Genomic DNA, 13519 nt, shown 5'->3' with positions numbered 1-13519 from the left:
TGTCTGTTGTCTTCTCCCAGTTCTCAGGTGCTGGGGCAGCCAGGGTGCAGTGGAACAGCAGCAGCTGCACAGGAGTGAGCGTGACTGGATTAGACCTTGTTCAGCCTGCCAGGCAACCAGGGGGCAGGAACCTGGCAGCAGTCAGATCAGTCCTAGTTCAGCCCCTCTGGGTGGAACAGGGGAACTGTAGTGGCCAGATCAGTCCTAGTTCAGCACCCTGGAGCAGCCAGAGGGTAGGGGAATGGCAGCGGTAGTGCAGGGTACACAAGCGACCAGATCATTCCTAGTTCAGCCCCACCAGAGTAGGGGCAGAGTAGCTGGGGGGAAGCGAGGGACTAATTCACCATCGCCCGTTGGACGTGTGCGGCGCTAGCAAGCTGATCTGTGCCCTCCCAGTGCAGGAGCCCGGAGCGGGGGACTCCTCCACCTCTGTCCGAGGGACCTATATGGCTCTAGCAAATAGTTCTGGGCCCTCCAAGAGTGGTAGATCCCTCCACCACCACTTGCAGGGCGAGCGTGGCTCTAGCAAGCAGTTCTAGGCCTGCCCAGCTTGGGAGCTTGGAGTGGGGAACACCTTCCCTGGCCCCTGTGGGGTGTGTGTGTCTCTTGCAAGCTGTTTTGGGTCTGCCTGGATTGGAGAATTTCTCCGCTTCTGCCTGTGGGACGTCTGCAGCACACCTGTGGCCCTAGCAAGCGGTACTGGGCCTGCCCAGAGCAGGCGCCTGCTGCCCATGAGGTGTGCGACTCTAGCAAACAGTTTTGGGGCCCGCCCGGCTCTGTGAGGGCAAAGGGACCCACTTGGCAACTGGGTTAGTCTGGGAAGGTTACTACCTCCTTCCCTACCTTACACACAGTCACTTGTGGTCCCCCAGGTCCGAGACCCTATTCACTCCAGTAGGCCACTGCTCCCGGGGTTTACCTGGCAAAATCAGCCAGAAATCTGAGTTCGGCAGGGGGGCCTTGCTTGTTTAAATTAGGCTTCTGTCCGGTTAGATTTCTCTCCAAATCTTGGAGTGAGTGGGTGTGGACTCCTCAGAGTTCAATGTGGCAGGTAAGGAATATGTACAGTTTTATATAGTTCAAACCTTCCCTCAACCATACACCCAGGGTGCCCCTTTGAATAGTCCTTGGGTGGTCTACTAGGTTTGAGGGGTCCAAATCAGTTGTCCCAGTCAGCACCCATTTCAGGTAGAAGAGTTCAAATGTCTCTGGGAGCTAGTAAGAGGGATCTGCTTGCAGTTCAGATATAACTTGCTCCAGTGCTCCACGAGGGCAAAGGGACCCACCTGGCAAATGGGTTAGTTTGGGAAGGTTAATACCTCCTTCCCCACCTTGCACCCAGTCACTCGTAATCCCCCAGGTCTGTGGCCCTATTTACTCCAGTAGGCCACTGCTCCTGGTGTTTACCTGGCAAAATCAGCCAGAAATCTGAGTTCAGCAAGGGGGCCTTGCGTGTTTAAATTAGGCTTCTGTCCGGCTAGATTTCTCTGTAAATCAGAGGTTGCATTCGGCTTTAAACTCTGGTATCAATTTTAGCCTCTGCCCACCCACTGCCTTTGTCTCAGCCACATTAGCCCCCTGAGGACTAGCGCTCCACCCAAGAAAGTTAAGCGCGCCCTGCCTGTGGCTGCTATCCAGGATGGCGTGCTGTTCGGGATGCCACCGTTTCTGCACTGGCGTCCCCCAAGCTGACTCTCCTCTCCTCACGCCCACACCACAGTCAGCACAGAACAGCACCAGCCCTTTCCCCCTCCACTTCTCTCAAGGAGATGCCCAAGAATCAGGACTCCATAGATAATAAACCTCCAGATCTCAGAGTGAGTGGGTGGGGACTCCTCAGAGTTCAATGTTGCAGGTGGGGGATATATACAGATTTATACAGTTTTACAGTTTTATGTCTGGCCGGAGTGTGCCGTGGCACGCCAGCAGGGGTAGGAGGTCCAGTTTTTAGGGGGGCTCTCCCGTGGAATAGAGTGGGAGGAAGTTTGAACTCTGCTCGCTTGTTTGCATGGAGTAAACTGCGAGCCCTTGTTGTTGGGGAGGGGACTCCTGTCCGCTTGGTGGTGGATTTCGTACCTTTTGGTTGTATTTTTGGGGTCGCAGGTCGCCTCAGAAAGGTTGAAGTGTGCTCTTCAAACTTCTCTCTTGTCTCTGCTCCAAACCATCAGCTAATTTGCTAAGCTTCTGTCCTTTCAGCCTCCTTCTGGATGGGAGCTTCTGTAAAAAGCTGGCTGCAGTCCCAGGAATAGCATTCTTGACTGTTTTTTCAACTTGACTGTTGTTGGTATATATAAAAGCTACAGATTTGTGTGTATTGATTTTTTAACCTAAGATGCTGCTGTATTCCTTGATCACTTCTAAGAATTTTGTAGTAGAATCCCTGGGTTTTTCCAGACATACAATCATATAATCTGTGAAGAGTGAAAGCTTGATCTCCTCTGTTCCTATTTGGATACTCTTGGTCGCCTTCTCTTGCCTGATTGTGATGGCGAAGACTTCCATTACAATGTCAAAAAGCAGTGGAGACAATGGGCAACCATGCCTGGTTTCTGATCTGAGTGGAAATAATTTCAATTTAATTCCATTCACTATGATATTGGCTGTGGGTTTGCTGTAGATGGCCTTTATCAGTTTAAGAAATGTCCCTTCTACACCTATTTTATTAAGGGTTCTGATCATGAAAGGATGCTGGATATTATCAAAAGCTTTTTCTGCATCAATTGAGAGAATCATATGGTCTTTGTTTCTTATTTTGTTTATGTGATGAATTATATTTATAGATTTACATATATTGAACCAGCCTTGAGACCCTGGGATGAAGCCCACTTGGTCATGGTGTATAATTTGATGTGTTGCTGGATTCTGTTTGCTAGAATCTTATTGAGTATTTTTGCATCAATATTCATTATATTGGTCTATAATTTTCTTTTCTTGGGTCTTTTCCTGGTTTGGGGATCAAGGTGATGTTTGCTTCATAAAATGTGTTGGGTAGTATTCCATCTTTTTCTATATTTTGGAAAAGGTTGAGTAATATAGGCACTAGTTCCTATTTAACGTTTTGGTAGAATTCTGATGTGAAACCATCTGGTCCTGGCTTTTCTTTTTAGGGAGATTTTGTATAGCTGATGCTATTTCAGAACTTGATATAGGCCTGTTCAACATTTCCACTTCCTTCTGGCTAAGTCTAGGAAGATGATGTGCTTCCAAGTATTGGTCTATTTCCTTCAGATTTTTCATATTTCTGAGAATAGAGTTTCTTGTAATATTCATCAAGGATTTTTTGAATTTCTGAGAAGTCTGTTATTATTTTGTCTTTGTCATTTCTGATTGATGAAATTAGAGATTTTCCTCTTTTATTCCTGGTTGGGTTAGCTAAAGGTTTATCTACTTTATTGACCTTTTCAAAAAACCAACTTTTTGATTTATTGATCTGTAGTATAATCCTTTTGTTTTCAATTCTATTTAATTATGCTCTAATTTTGGTTATTTCTTTTCTTCTGCTGAGTTTGGGATTGGAATATTCTTCCTTTTCCAGTTGATTGAGATGTCCCATTAAGTCATTAACTTCCTCTCTTTCTGTTCTCTTGAGGCTTGCAGTACTATAAATTTACCTTTTATGAGTGCCTTTGCTATATCTCAGAGGTTCCAGTAATTTGTGTCTTCATTATCATTTTGTTCCGAAAATTTGGTAATTTCCTTCTTAATCTTATCTATGACCCAGCTATCATTCAGCATGAGGTTACTTATTTTCCATGATTTTATATGAGTATGCAGATTCCTGTTGTTACTGAGTTCAACTTTTATTCCATGATGGTCCAGGAAGATGCAAGGAATAATTTCCATTCTTTTAAATTTGCTGAGGTTAGACTTCTAACCTAAGATATGATTGATTTTGGAGGATGTTCCATGGGCTTATCAGAAGAATGTGTATTCAGTTTTGTTAGGATGAAATGTTCTGCAGATGTCTGTTAAATCCAATTGTTGAATGGGTAAGTTTAAGTCTAAAATTTCTTTGCTTAGCTTCTTATTGGAGGATCTATCCAACAATGCCAAAGGAGTGTTAAATTATCTGACTAGTATGGAGCTGGAGGAAATCAAGTTTCTCATGTCAGAGTCTCTCCTATAACTTGAGGTACATTCTGGTTGGGTGCATAAATGTTAAGTGAAATCTCATCATGTTGAGTGTTATCCTTAACAATTATGAAGAGACCTTCCTTATCTTTCCTTACTTTTGTTGGTTTAAAGCCTATTGTACCTGTGAATAAAATTGCAATACCTGCTTTTTTTTCTGATTTCCATTTGCCTGCAATATAGATGACCATCCCTTCACCCTGAGTCTATATTTATCTTTTAAGGTAACATGAGATTCTTGTATGCAACAGATATCTGGCCTGAGTTTTTGTATCCAGTCAGCCAACCTCTTTAGAGGACAATATAAGCCTTACACATTAATTGAGAGTATTGATAAACCTGGTAGTATTTTGGGTATCAAGTTTTTCAAAAGTCCAGTGGACATTTTTAATCATTTTGCCACTGTGGAAGTTGGAGTTTGATCAAAAGTTTCTGAGTGAGTTTACTTGGGTGGTAGAGCACTGTGCTTGTCATTGTGGAGGATGGGTCTGAGAATATCCTGGAGAGCTGGTTTAGTTATGGCAAATTTCTCTAACATGTGAATGTCATTAAAGTATTTTATTTCTCCATCACAAATGAAACTCAGTTTAGCTGGATACAGGATCCTGGGTTGAAAGTTATTATGTTTTAGGAGGTTAAAGGTTGATGCCTATCCTCTTCTAGCTTGAAAAGTTTCAGCAGAGAGATCTGCAGTCATTCTAATATTCTTCCCCTTGTAGGTTATGGCTTTCTTACGTGTGGCTGCTTGCAGAATTTTGTCCTTCACATTAACTTTGGTGAAGTTAATTATAATGTGTCTGGGAGATGCTTTATTTGGGTTCAGTTGTGCTGGGGTTCTGAAACTGTCTGCTATCCAAATTTCAGAATCTCTTGCCATGTTTGGGAAGTTCTCCTCAATTATCTCTTGGAGTAGAGCATCTGGGCCTTTTGAAGCAACCTTAGGAATTCTTATACGATGAATGTTTGTTTTTTTGAAATTGTCTCACAAGTTTCTGAGAGAATGATCTATTTTGCTTCCACTCCTTATCCTCTTTGAGCATTTAGGAGCATTCAAAAGCTTTGTCTTCATTGTCAGAAATCCTTTCTTCTGCCTGCTCCATTCTGTTACTGAGGGAGACTGCTGTATTTCTCATATCTTGGAGGGCTACAAATTCTTTTCTCAATGTGTCAAAATCTTTGGTGACTTTGTCTTTTAATTCATTGAATTCTTGAGACAACTTTTGAATTATTTCTAATTCAACTTTAGAATTTCTAATTTCAACTTTACTTCCATTCTGTTAATCTTATTTGCCACCCAAATTCTAAACTCGATTTCTGACATCTCAGCCATTTGTTTATGAATGAGATCTTCTGGTTTGTCCGCCTTGTTGTTCCTTGGGGGAGTTGATCTATTCTGATTATTCATGTTGCCAGAGTATTTTCACTGATTCCTCCCCATGATTATTTTTCACTGTTTGGCAAGATGAGCAGGTAAGATGAAATTGGATTGGGGGTTCCTGGAGTAGTGATTAACCAGCCCTTTCCCCAAGAGCTGGGACTGGTGACTGCAGCTTTTTCCCTGCAGCTTTGCAAAGGACTCATATTGTACTACAGCCTGAGACACTGGGGACCTGCTTACTGTGGTGGGGGTAGGTGGCTCTGTCTTGTATTCAGCTGGTCTCTGTCCAATCCTAGTGAATTAGTAACTCTGAGTTGAAGTCTCAGCTGTGGAAAAATACAAGCAACTAAGACACCCCACCCCAACAGGCAACAACTGGAAAAGGAAAATGAAACCTTCCCACAAGAACACAACCAGGGTACCACCTTGGATAGTCCTTGGGTGATTGGCCCAGGTCAAGAGTTCCAAATCAATTGAATTGTCCCAGTCAGCACCAAGTCTCAAGTGGGAGAGTTCAAAAGGTCTCTAGCAACTAGATAGCAGGGGTCTGCTGGCAGCTCCAGTGTGGCTTACTCTGGTGTTCCATGGAGTCAGAAGGGCTAATGAGTTAGTCCAGGGAGGTTGATACCTCCTTCCCCACATTGCACCTCTGTCATACACACTCACTGGTAACCCCTCAGGGCTGTGGCCCAGTTCTCTCCAATGAGCAAATGAGCCAGGGTTATCCACCTGCGTGAGTCACAGGGAGATCTGTTTCCTCAGCCAGGTCGCAGCACCCTGCCACCAGTTGGCAGGGGGAGCTGAAGCCTGACTACCTCAGGTGCATAATGGAAGCTGGGGAATGTCACTCAGTTCCAGCTCCACCCCAGATTGATGTTGCTGCCACTTATATTCTTGTGGAATTTGCATTTCTGTTCCAGTTGTATTCCACTGCAGACCATGAACTATTTGAGTTCATAGAAACTGTGACTCAGAGTCTGCCACCCCAAGGTCTGGAAGTCTGTTCCCTGCAGAGTCCAGACTCCTGGCCCTGCCCTGTGTTGCTGCTGCTGTGCCAATTCTCAAGGAGCTGGTGTGTCTGTCTCCACTGCACTCGGTGTTGGGAGAGGCATGGTTAAAGCTCACAAAGGGCTCTCAGTTCCTGCCATGCCTGTTTTTGTCCCAGCTATGCTCTGCTGGGGGCTGGGTGCATCTTGGGCTCCCCAAAGCAGGAATTCTGACTCAGCCCTGCCCAGGGAGTATGGTGCCTCTGTGCCCCTTATTCTAGTCTCCCTTCCTGCTGCAACCCACCCATGCAGGTACCACCTCAAGCATACCCTTTGCTCACAGGGCCTGCATTTCCATAGCTGCCACTGGAGTAGAGGCCCGGCTCCCTCTGGTTACTAAGAGAGACAGGAAGTGTTTCCCCCAAATATTACCAGGATGCAAGCCCTATTGTTGCTGCCACTGCTGCTGCTCTGTGCCATGGGGCACCATTTCTCCCTCTCCCATCTGGCTCCCTCACACCACAATCCCTGCTTTACACCCATGCCACTGATTTAGCACAGACTTGTAGCAGCCTATGCCTTGTCCATACTTCTCAAGAAAATGCCCAAGAGTCTGGACTCTGCAGGGGACAGGCTTCCAGACCTTGGGGTGGGAGTGTACGGGAGTGCTGGGAGTTAAGAATTTCCAGTAGAGTATATGTTCAGTTTTATGCCTGGTGAGAGTGCCATGGCACACTAGTGGGTCCTCTCTAGAGAAGAAGATCTGGGTTTTAGTGGCTCTCTCCCATGGAATAGAAAGAGAAGAGATCTGAACTCTGCTTGCTTATTTGTAGAAAGTACACTGCAAGCTGTTCTCATGGGGGAGGGGACTCCCATCCACTTGGTGATGGGTTTTGTACCTATTGTTTGTTTCCTTGGGGGTCACAGCTCACCTCAGCAGGGGTGATGTGTGCTCCTCAATCTTCTATCTTGGCTCAGCTCCAAACTATCAGCTTACTTGATAAACTTCTGTCCTTTAACGCTCCTTCTGGATGGGAGCCTCTGTGGAAAGCTGGCTCCAGTTGGCTATCTAGCCTCCCCAACCAATTTTTCCCCTTTTCAATCCAGGCACTTTCCCCAGGATGGGTGGAATCAATCTTCCTTCTATTTCCAAGCCGTAACTCTAGGATGTGTAGCTAGTGTGTAATCCCTAAAAAGGCCAAAAGAGTTTGCAGAGGATGAAATGTCAACATGGTAAAGTCAAAGTTCTATGCTGTGTTTACTTTGCGCAATTGCTAAAGGCAATTTTGTGTCTTATTTAAGCTTTAAAAGCAAACTTCTACAGAAAGAATCAATGAATTATGCCAGCCATCTCAAAACTAAAGAATGTTAAAGCTTTCCTTGACTTGGAGAGCAAACAACTTTGAGGATAGAAAAATCTCAGAATTCATTAGGATTCAGATATATAGCATATAATTCAGAAGTGCAATTCATGATTGTTAGTACCTCTTACACTAGTCATCTGTTTCAAAATTACTAAGATACTAAGTAAACCACTAAGATACATTTTATAATTTTCAGACTCAAGTAAAAATAGAAGTTTATACCTTAGATAGGTTAAAAACAGGTTTCTTAATAAAACTATTACAATTTTTTTTTTTTTTGAGACAGAGTCTCACTTTGTCACCCATGATAAAGTGCCATGGCATAGCTCACAGCAACTTCAATCTCTTGGGCTCAAGTGATTCTCTAGCTTCAGACTTCCAAGTAGCTGGAACTACAGGTGCCCACCACAATGCCCGACTATTTTTAGAGATGGGGTCTTGCTCTTGCTCGGCTAGTCTTAAACCTGTGAGCACCAGCAATGCACTCACCTTGGCCTCCTAGAGTGCTGGAATTACAGGCATGTACTGCTGTACCTGGCCTTACTATTACAAATCTTAATTTCTTTATACTGAATGGTAAGAAAACACAGCAGAGAAATAATCAGTTAAGATAGATCTTGTTCATCTGTCAGGGCTGGGAAAAGAAAAAAAAAAAGCCTGGCCAAGTCTTCTTACTTGAGGCTTTGTCTAATTTGATAATTTAGCAATTAGCAATTTGTTTTACTCCCTGAGTTGTAATATTCTGTATCCTCTGCCTTCTCTGGTCAGCATCAGACTTAAGTGCCTGAAAATATGGAACTTCTTTTGTCTTTGGTGATGTACTTCAGAGTTGCCTTTTCATTAAAGTGGAGTTAACAAGAAACTGATTTTTGTTTTGCAGTTTTTGGCCCAAGGCTGGTTTTGAACCCACCAACCCCAGCATATGGGGCCAGCACCCTACTCCTTTGAGCCACAGGAGCCACCCAGAAACTGAAATTTTTTATAGAGTACTTTTTTTCTCCTCAGAGAGATGGGTTTTGTTTTCCCAGTTGTATAAACCTGTTGAGCTCTGGCTTAGAACTTGGTTGCCTGTCCCTCCCTTCCCCTACTCTACCCTCTCCTGACACCCTCTGATATTGAACTTGATCTGTCCAGTGGCAGCTACCTTCTGTATTCTCCACCTTGTGTACTACTGTTTCAGTTCCTTAGCCAACTCCACTGGTCTTTGCCCCAGAAACTTTCCCTTTTTACATCTCCTTGCACATTGGATGATTAGCTTTACTCCGAAGCTATCTCTCCCCATTCAAGCCTCTGAATAGAGAGGTGCCTCTCTCTGTCCTTATTCCCCACATTGCCCCTTCTAGACCCCAGTCTGTTACCACCCTTGACACCTCTCCCACCTCAAAGTCACTGCCATCTCCTTACACCATGCTCTCCATCTTCACTGCTCTCTGGGACTTCTCAAACTTAGTGGAAATTTTTAGAACCAAACTAATGCATTTTCTTCAAACCCTCCATCCCTGCTTTCATTCACAGAAATGTCAAGATCCACATGGATGTCCTTCCCATGCTAAGGCCTCATGAGATTTCCATCTTCTTGGATCCGACAAATGTTCACAAATTTAACACCACTGTACCTACCTAGGGTCATGGTGAGACAGATTGAGTGTTTTCCCCTAAAATATGTTCTATCTTCCTTCTTGGTTATTAGTGGGGCACATGGCTTCACAGAGGAAAAACTAAAGGAGTTTTCCAGACTCCATTGGAACATGATGGCTGTTCCTCAGGGAGAGGTTTCTCTTTCCTCTTCCACTTGCCTTCTGGCTGGAAGGTAGACATGAGGCTGCAGTGGATGATCCCATGTTGGACCATGATGAGACCTTAGTTAGGAATGAAAACCAAGCAGGCTAGCACATCACAAAGAAGCAGGTTCTAGGGCAGCAACACCAAGGGTGGTTTGAATGGAAAGGCCAAACTTAGAGCAAGCAGGTGTTGCTACATAGAGTGACACCTGAGGTAGACACTGCAGAGGCTTCCCCAGACTCAGGGTCAGTCAAGAGTCACACCCAGACCAACATCTAAGACAGAGTCACTCTTGTCCCCATGCCTTTGCTGACACCTCCTCTAATTTTTTACCCCTTCTTCTTACAGTTACTGAAACTGCCTAGTTCTTTAAGGAATCTCCATACTTCTTTCCATAATGGTGATACTACTTTAAATTCCCACCAACAGTTTTTCTACCACCATTTATTGGTATGGAGCATCCTTTCCCCAGTGTAGATTTTTGTCTACTTTGTCGGAAATCAGTAGGTTGTAGCTAAATAACTTTATTTCTGGGTTCTATTTTATTCCAGTGGTCTATGTGTCTTTATTTATACAAGCACCATGCGGTTTTGGTTACTGTTGCCTTGTACAATAATTTCAAGTCGGGGTATATGATACCTCTAGATGTGTTCTTTTTGCTTAGGATTGTTTTGGCTATTTGAAATCTTCTATGCTTCCATATGAAGTTCTAGAATTATTTTTTTCTACATCTGTGAACACTGCCATTGATATTTTGATGAGGATTTCATCAAATCTGTGTAAACCACTCTGGGCAGCATGGACAATTTAACAATGCTGATTCTTCCAGTCCTAGAGCATTTTCCATTTGTTTATGTCATCTGTGATTTTTTTCCAGCGGTGTTTTGTAGTTCTCCTTGTTGAGCTCTTTCACTTCCTTGGTTATATATATTCCTAGGTGTCTTATTTTCTGTGCAGCTATTGTAAATGGTATTGAGTTCTTGATTTAACTCTCAGATTGACTGTTGTTAGCATATAGAAATACTACTGATTTGTGTACAGTGATTTTGTGACCCAAGACTTTACTGACTTTACTTACTTTACTGATCAATTCTAAGAGCCTTTTGGTGGAATCTTTGGGGCTTTCTAGATATTAGATCATATCATCAGCAAACAGGGATAGTTTGACCTACTCTTTCCCAATTTGGATGCCCTTTATTTCTTTCTCTTGCCTGATTGCATGGGCTAGGATTTTCAGTACTGTGTTGAATAGAAGTGGTGACAGTGGTCATCCCTGTCTTGTTCCAGTTCTTAAGGGAAATAGTTTCAACTTTTCCCTATTCAATATGATGTGAGTTTTTCATATATGGCATTTATTATTATTATTTTGAGATATGTTCTTCTTTTACTAGTTTGTTGAGGGTTTTTATCATGACATGGTGCTGGATTTTGTCTAGTTTTTTTGCATCTATTGAGATGATCATGTGGGTTTTGTTCTTAATTCTGTTTATGTGGTAAATCACATTTATTAATTTGCATATGTTGAATCATCCTTGCATCCTTGTAATGAAACCCACTTGATTGTAATGAATTCTCTTTTTGATGTCCTGTTATATTCAGTTTGCTAGTATTTTTAGAGAATTTTTGCATCTATTTTCATGAAGGATATTGATTGGCCTATAGTTTTCTTTTTTTGCTGTACCTTTTCCTGGCTTTGGTGTCAGGGTGATATTGGCTTTGTAGAGTGAGTTAGGGAGGATTCTCTCCTTTTTGATGTTATGAGACAGTTTCAATAGAATGGTGGCCAGTTCTTTGTATCACACAGTTTATAAGTCTCCTTGGGTGTGTCCCTTCCCTACCACTGGTACCAGGTCCTTGGCATCTGTGGAAGCTATGGGAAGTCAGGATGGAGAATCTGGGTATGGAAGAGGCTGCAGCATGACTGGCCTCAGTATGGCTGAGTGGTGAGAGGGGCAGGTGCATCAGGGCCTGGGGTGCCCCTGGCCCACTACAGGGTACCCTTTGCCCTGAGGCCAAACATGCCATTATGGTGTCTCAGCTGGGTGGAGGGGGGGCAATTGGTGTATGAAACAAGAGTGATGACATTAGAGGGAAGGGGCTGGAAACTGGGAATGACCAAAACTACTGGAAAGGAACATGGTAGGGGAAGCAATGAGAATAAGCCTGGTAGGGTCTTGGATTTGGAGCTATTTGAGATCTGAGGTGGGGGAGTATTAGGATGACATAGGCTGCATAGGCTCCTGGAGAGTATGTCCATTGTTTTCTCTCATTTCCTTTTTTTTTTCTTTTTTTTTTTTTTTTCTGAGACAGAGTCTCATTCTGTTGCCTTGGGTAGAGTGCTGTGGCATTATAACCCACAGCAACTTCAAATTCCTGGGCTCAAGTGATCCTCTTGCCTCCACCTCCCGAGTAGCTGGAACTACATGCATGTACCACAATACCCAGATAGTTTTCCTTTTTTCTTTCTTTTTTCTTTTTTTGAGACAAAGTCTCATTTTGCCACTCTCAGTAGAGTGCCATGGAGTCCTAGCTCATAGCAATCGCAAACTCTTGGACTCAAAACAATTCTCTTGCCTCAGCCTCTTGAGTAGCTGGGACTAGAGGAGCCTACCAAAATGCCCAGCTATTTTTTACTCTCACTCTGGCTCAGGCTGGTCTCAAACTCCTGAACTCAAGCAATCCACCTGCCTTGGCCTCCCAGAGTACTAGGATTACAGTCATGAGCCACTGTACCTGGCCTCCTTCATTTACATTTAACCACCTAGAAGGCTTGGTGCTCGGAGGGCTGGAAACCTGTGGACATTTGGGTTGTTACATGTGTAAATCAGAAAAGAGGAACCTTGCTACTCACTTGTTATTCTCTCTACACACTCCTGGGGGTGACATTAACTACTGGTCTATTAGTTAACTATTAACCATGTTAAGTATTTGATCTATTTCCCTCTCTAGATTACACATGTATGTGTGACAGTATGCATCTATTTGACATACAGTAGAACCTCTGTAAGGTGACCACTGAAAGGACTGTGACAAACATACAGAAGTGGTCAGCATAAGGCCTGCTGATATGTACATGTGGTCCATGTCCAGTCTATGAAAGTTAGGTCAACTTATGAAGGTGGTCAATGTAGGGAGGTACTCAGCTATGGAGGTTCCACTGTATATACACATACACATATGCCTATGTATCTTTGTATGTATGTATAATATTTTGTTATATAAGAATATATACATCTGGGGCAGCGCCTATGGCTCAAAAGAGTAGGGTGCTGACCCCATATGCCATAGATGGTGGGTTCAAGCCCAGCCCCAGCCAAAAAATGCAAAAAAAAAAAAAAAAAAAGCACATATAAAATATCTTTTTAAAAGCCAAAATGAGCTTACATCATACATGTGTCATGCAATTTCCATTTTTAATTTAATGGTCTAATTTAAGTGTCTTTCCATGATAGTACTCTGGATCCAGTTTATCTCTCCCTGTTGCATATATTCCATCCTATGAGTGTACACATTGTCTTAACTGATTCCCTGTTGATGGACATTTAGATGGTTTCTAGTGTTTTGCTAATTCAAAAAAAAAGGAGGGGGCTGAACGAATCCCCACATGTGTGTCTTCATGCACTTAAGTGAGCATTTCTGAAGGATAATTTTCTGGGAGTAAAACTCTAGATCATAATTATTTTAAGTAATTTATTTTTACAAAAGCAATTTGCCTTTTCACTTAAAAAATTATTATGGGTGGCACCTGTGACTCAGTGGGTACGGTGCCAGCCCCATATACCGAGGGTGATGGGTTCAAACCCGGCCCCGGCCAAACTGCAACCAAAAACAGCCGGGTGTTGTGGCGGGTGCCTGTATTCCCAGCTACTCGGGAGGCT

The sequence above is a fragment of the Otolemur garnettii genome, unplaced genomic scaffold (assembly GCF_000181295.1).
Source record: "Otolemur garnettii isolate 467f Iridium unplaced genomic scaffold, OtoGar3 scaffold00053, whole genome shotgun sequence".
Lineage (NCBI taxonomy): Eukaryota > Metazoa > Chordata > Mammalia > Primates > Galagidae > Otolemur > Otolemur garnettii.
The sequence above is the reverse complement of the archived record's forward strand: the minus strand, read 5'-3'. Positions refer to the sequence as shown.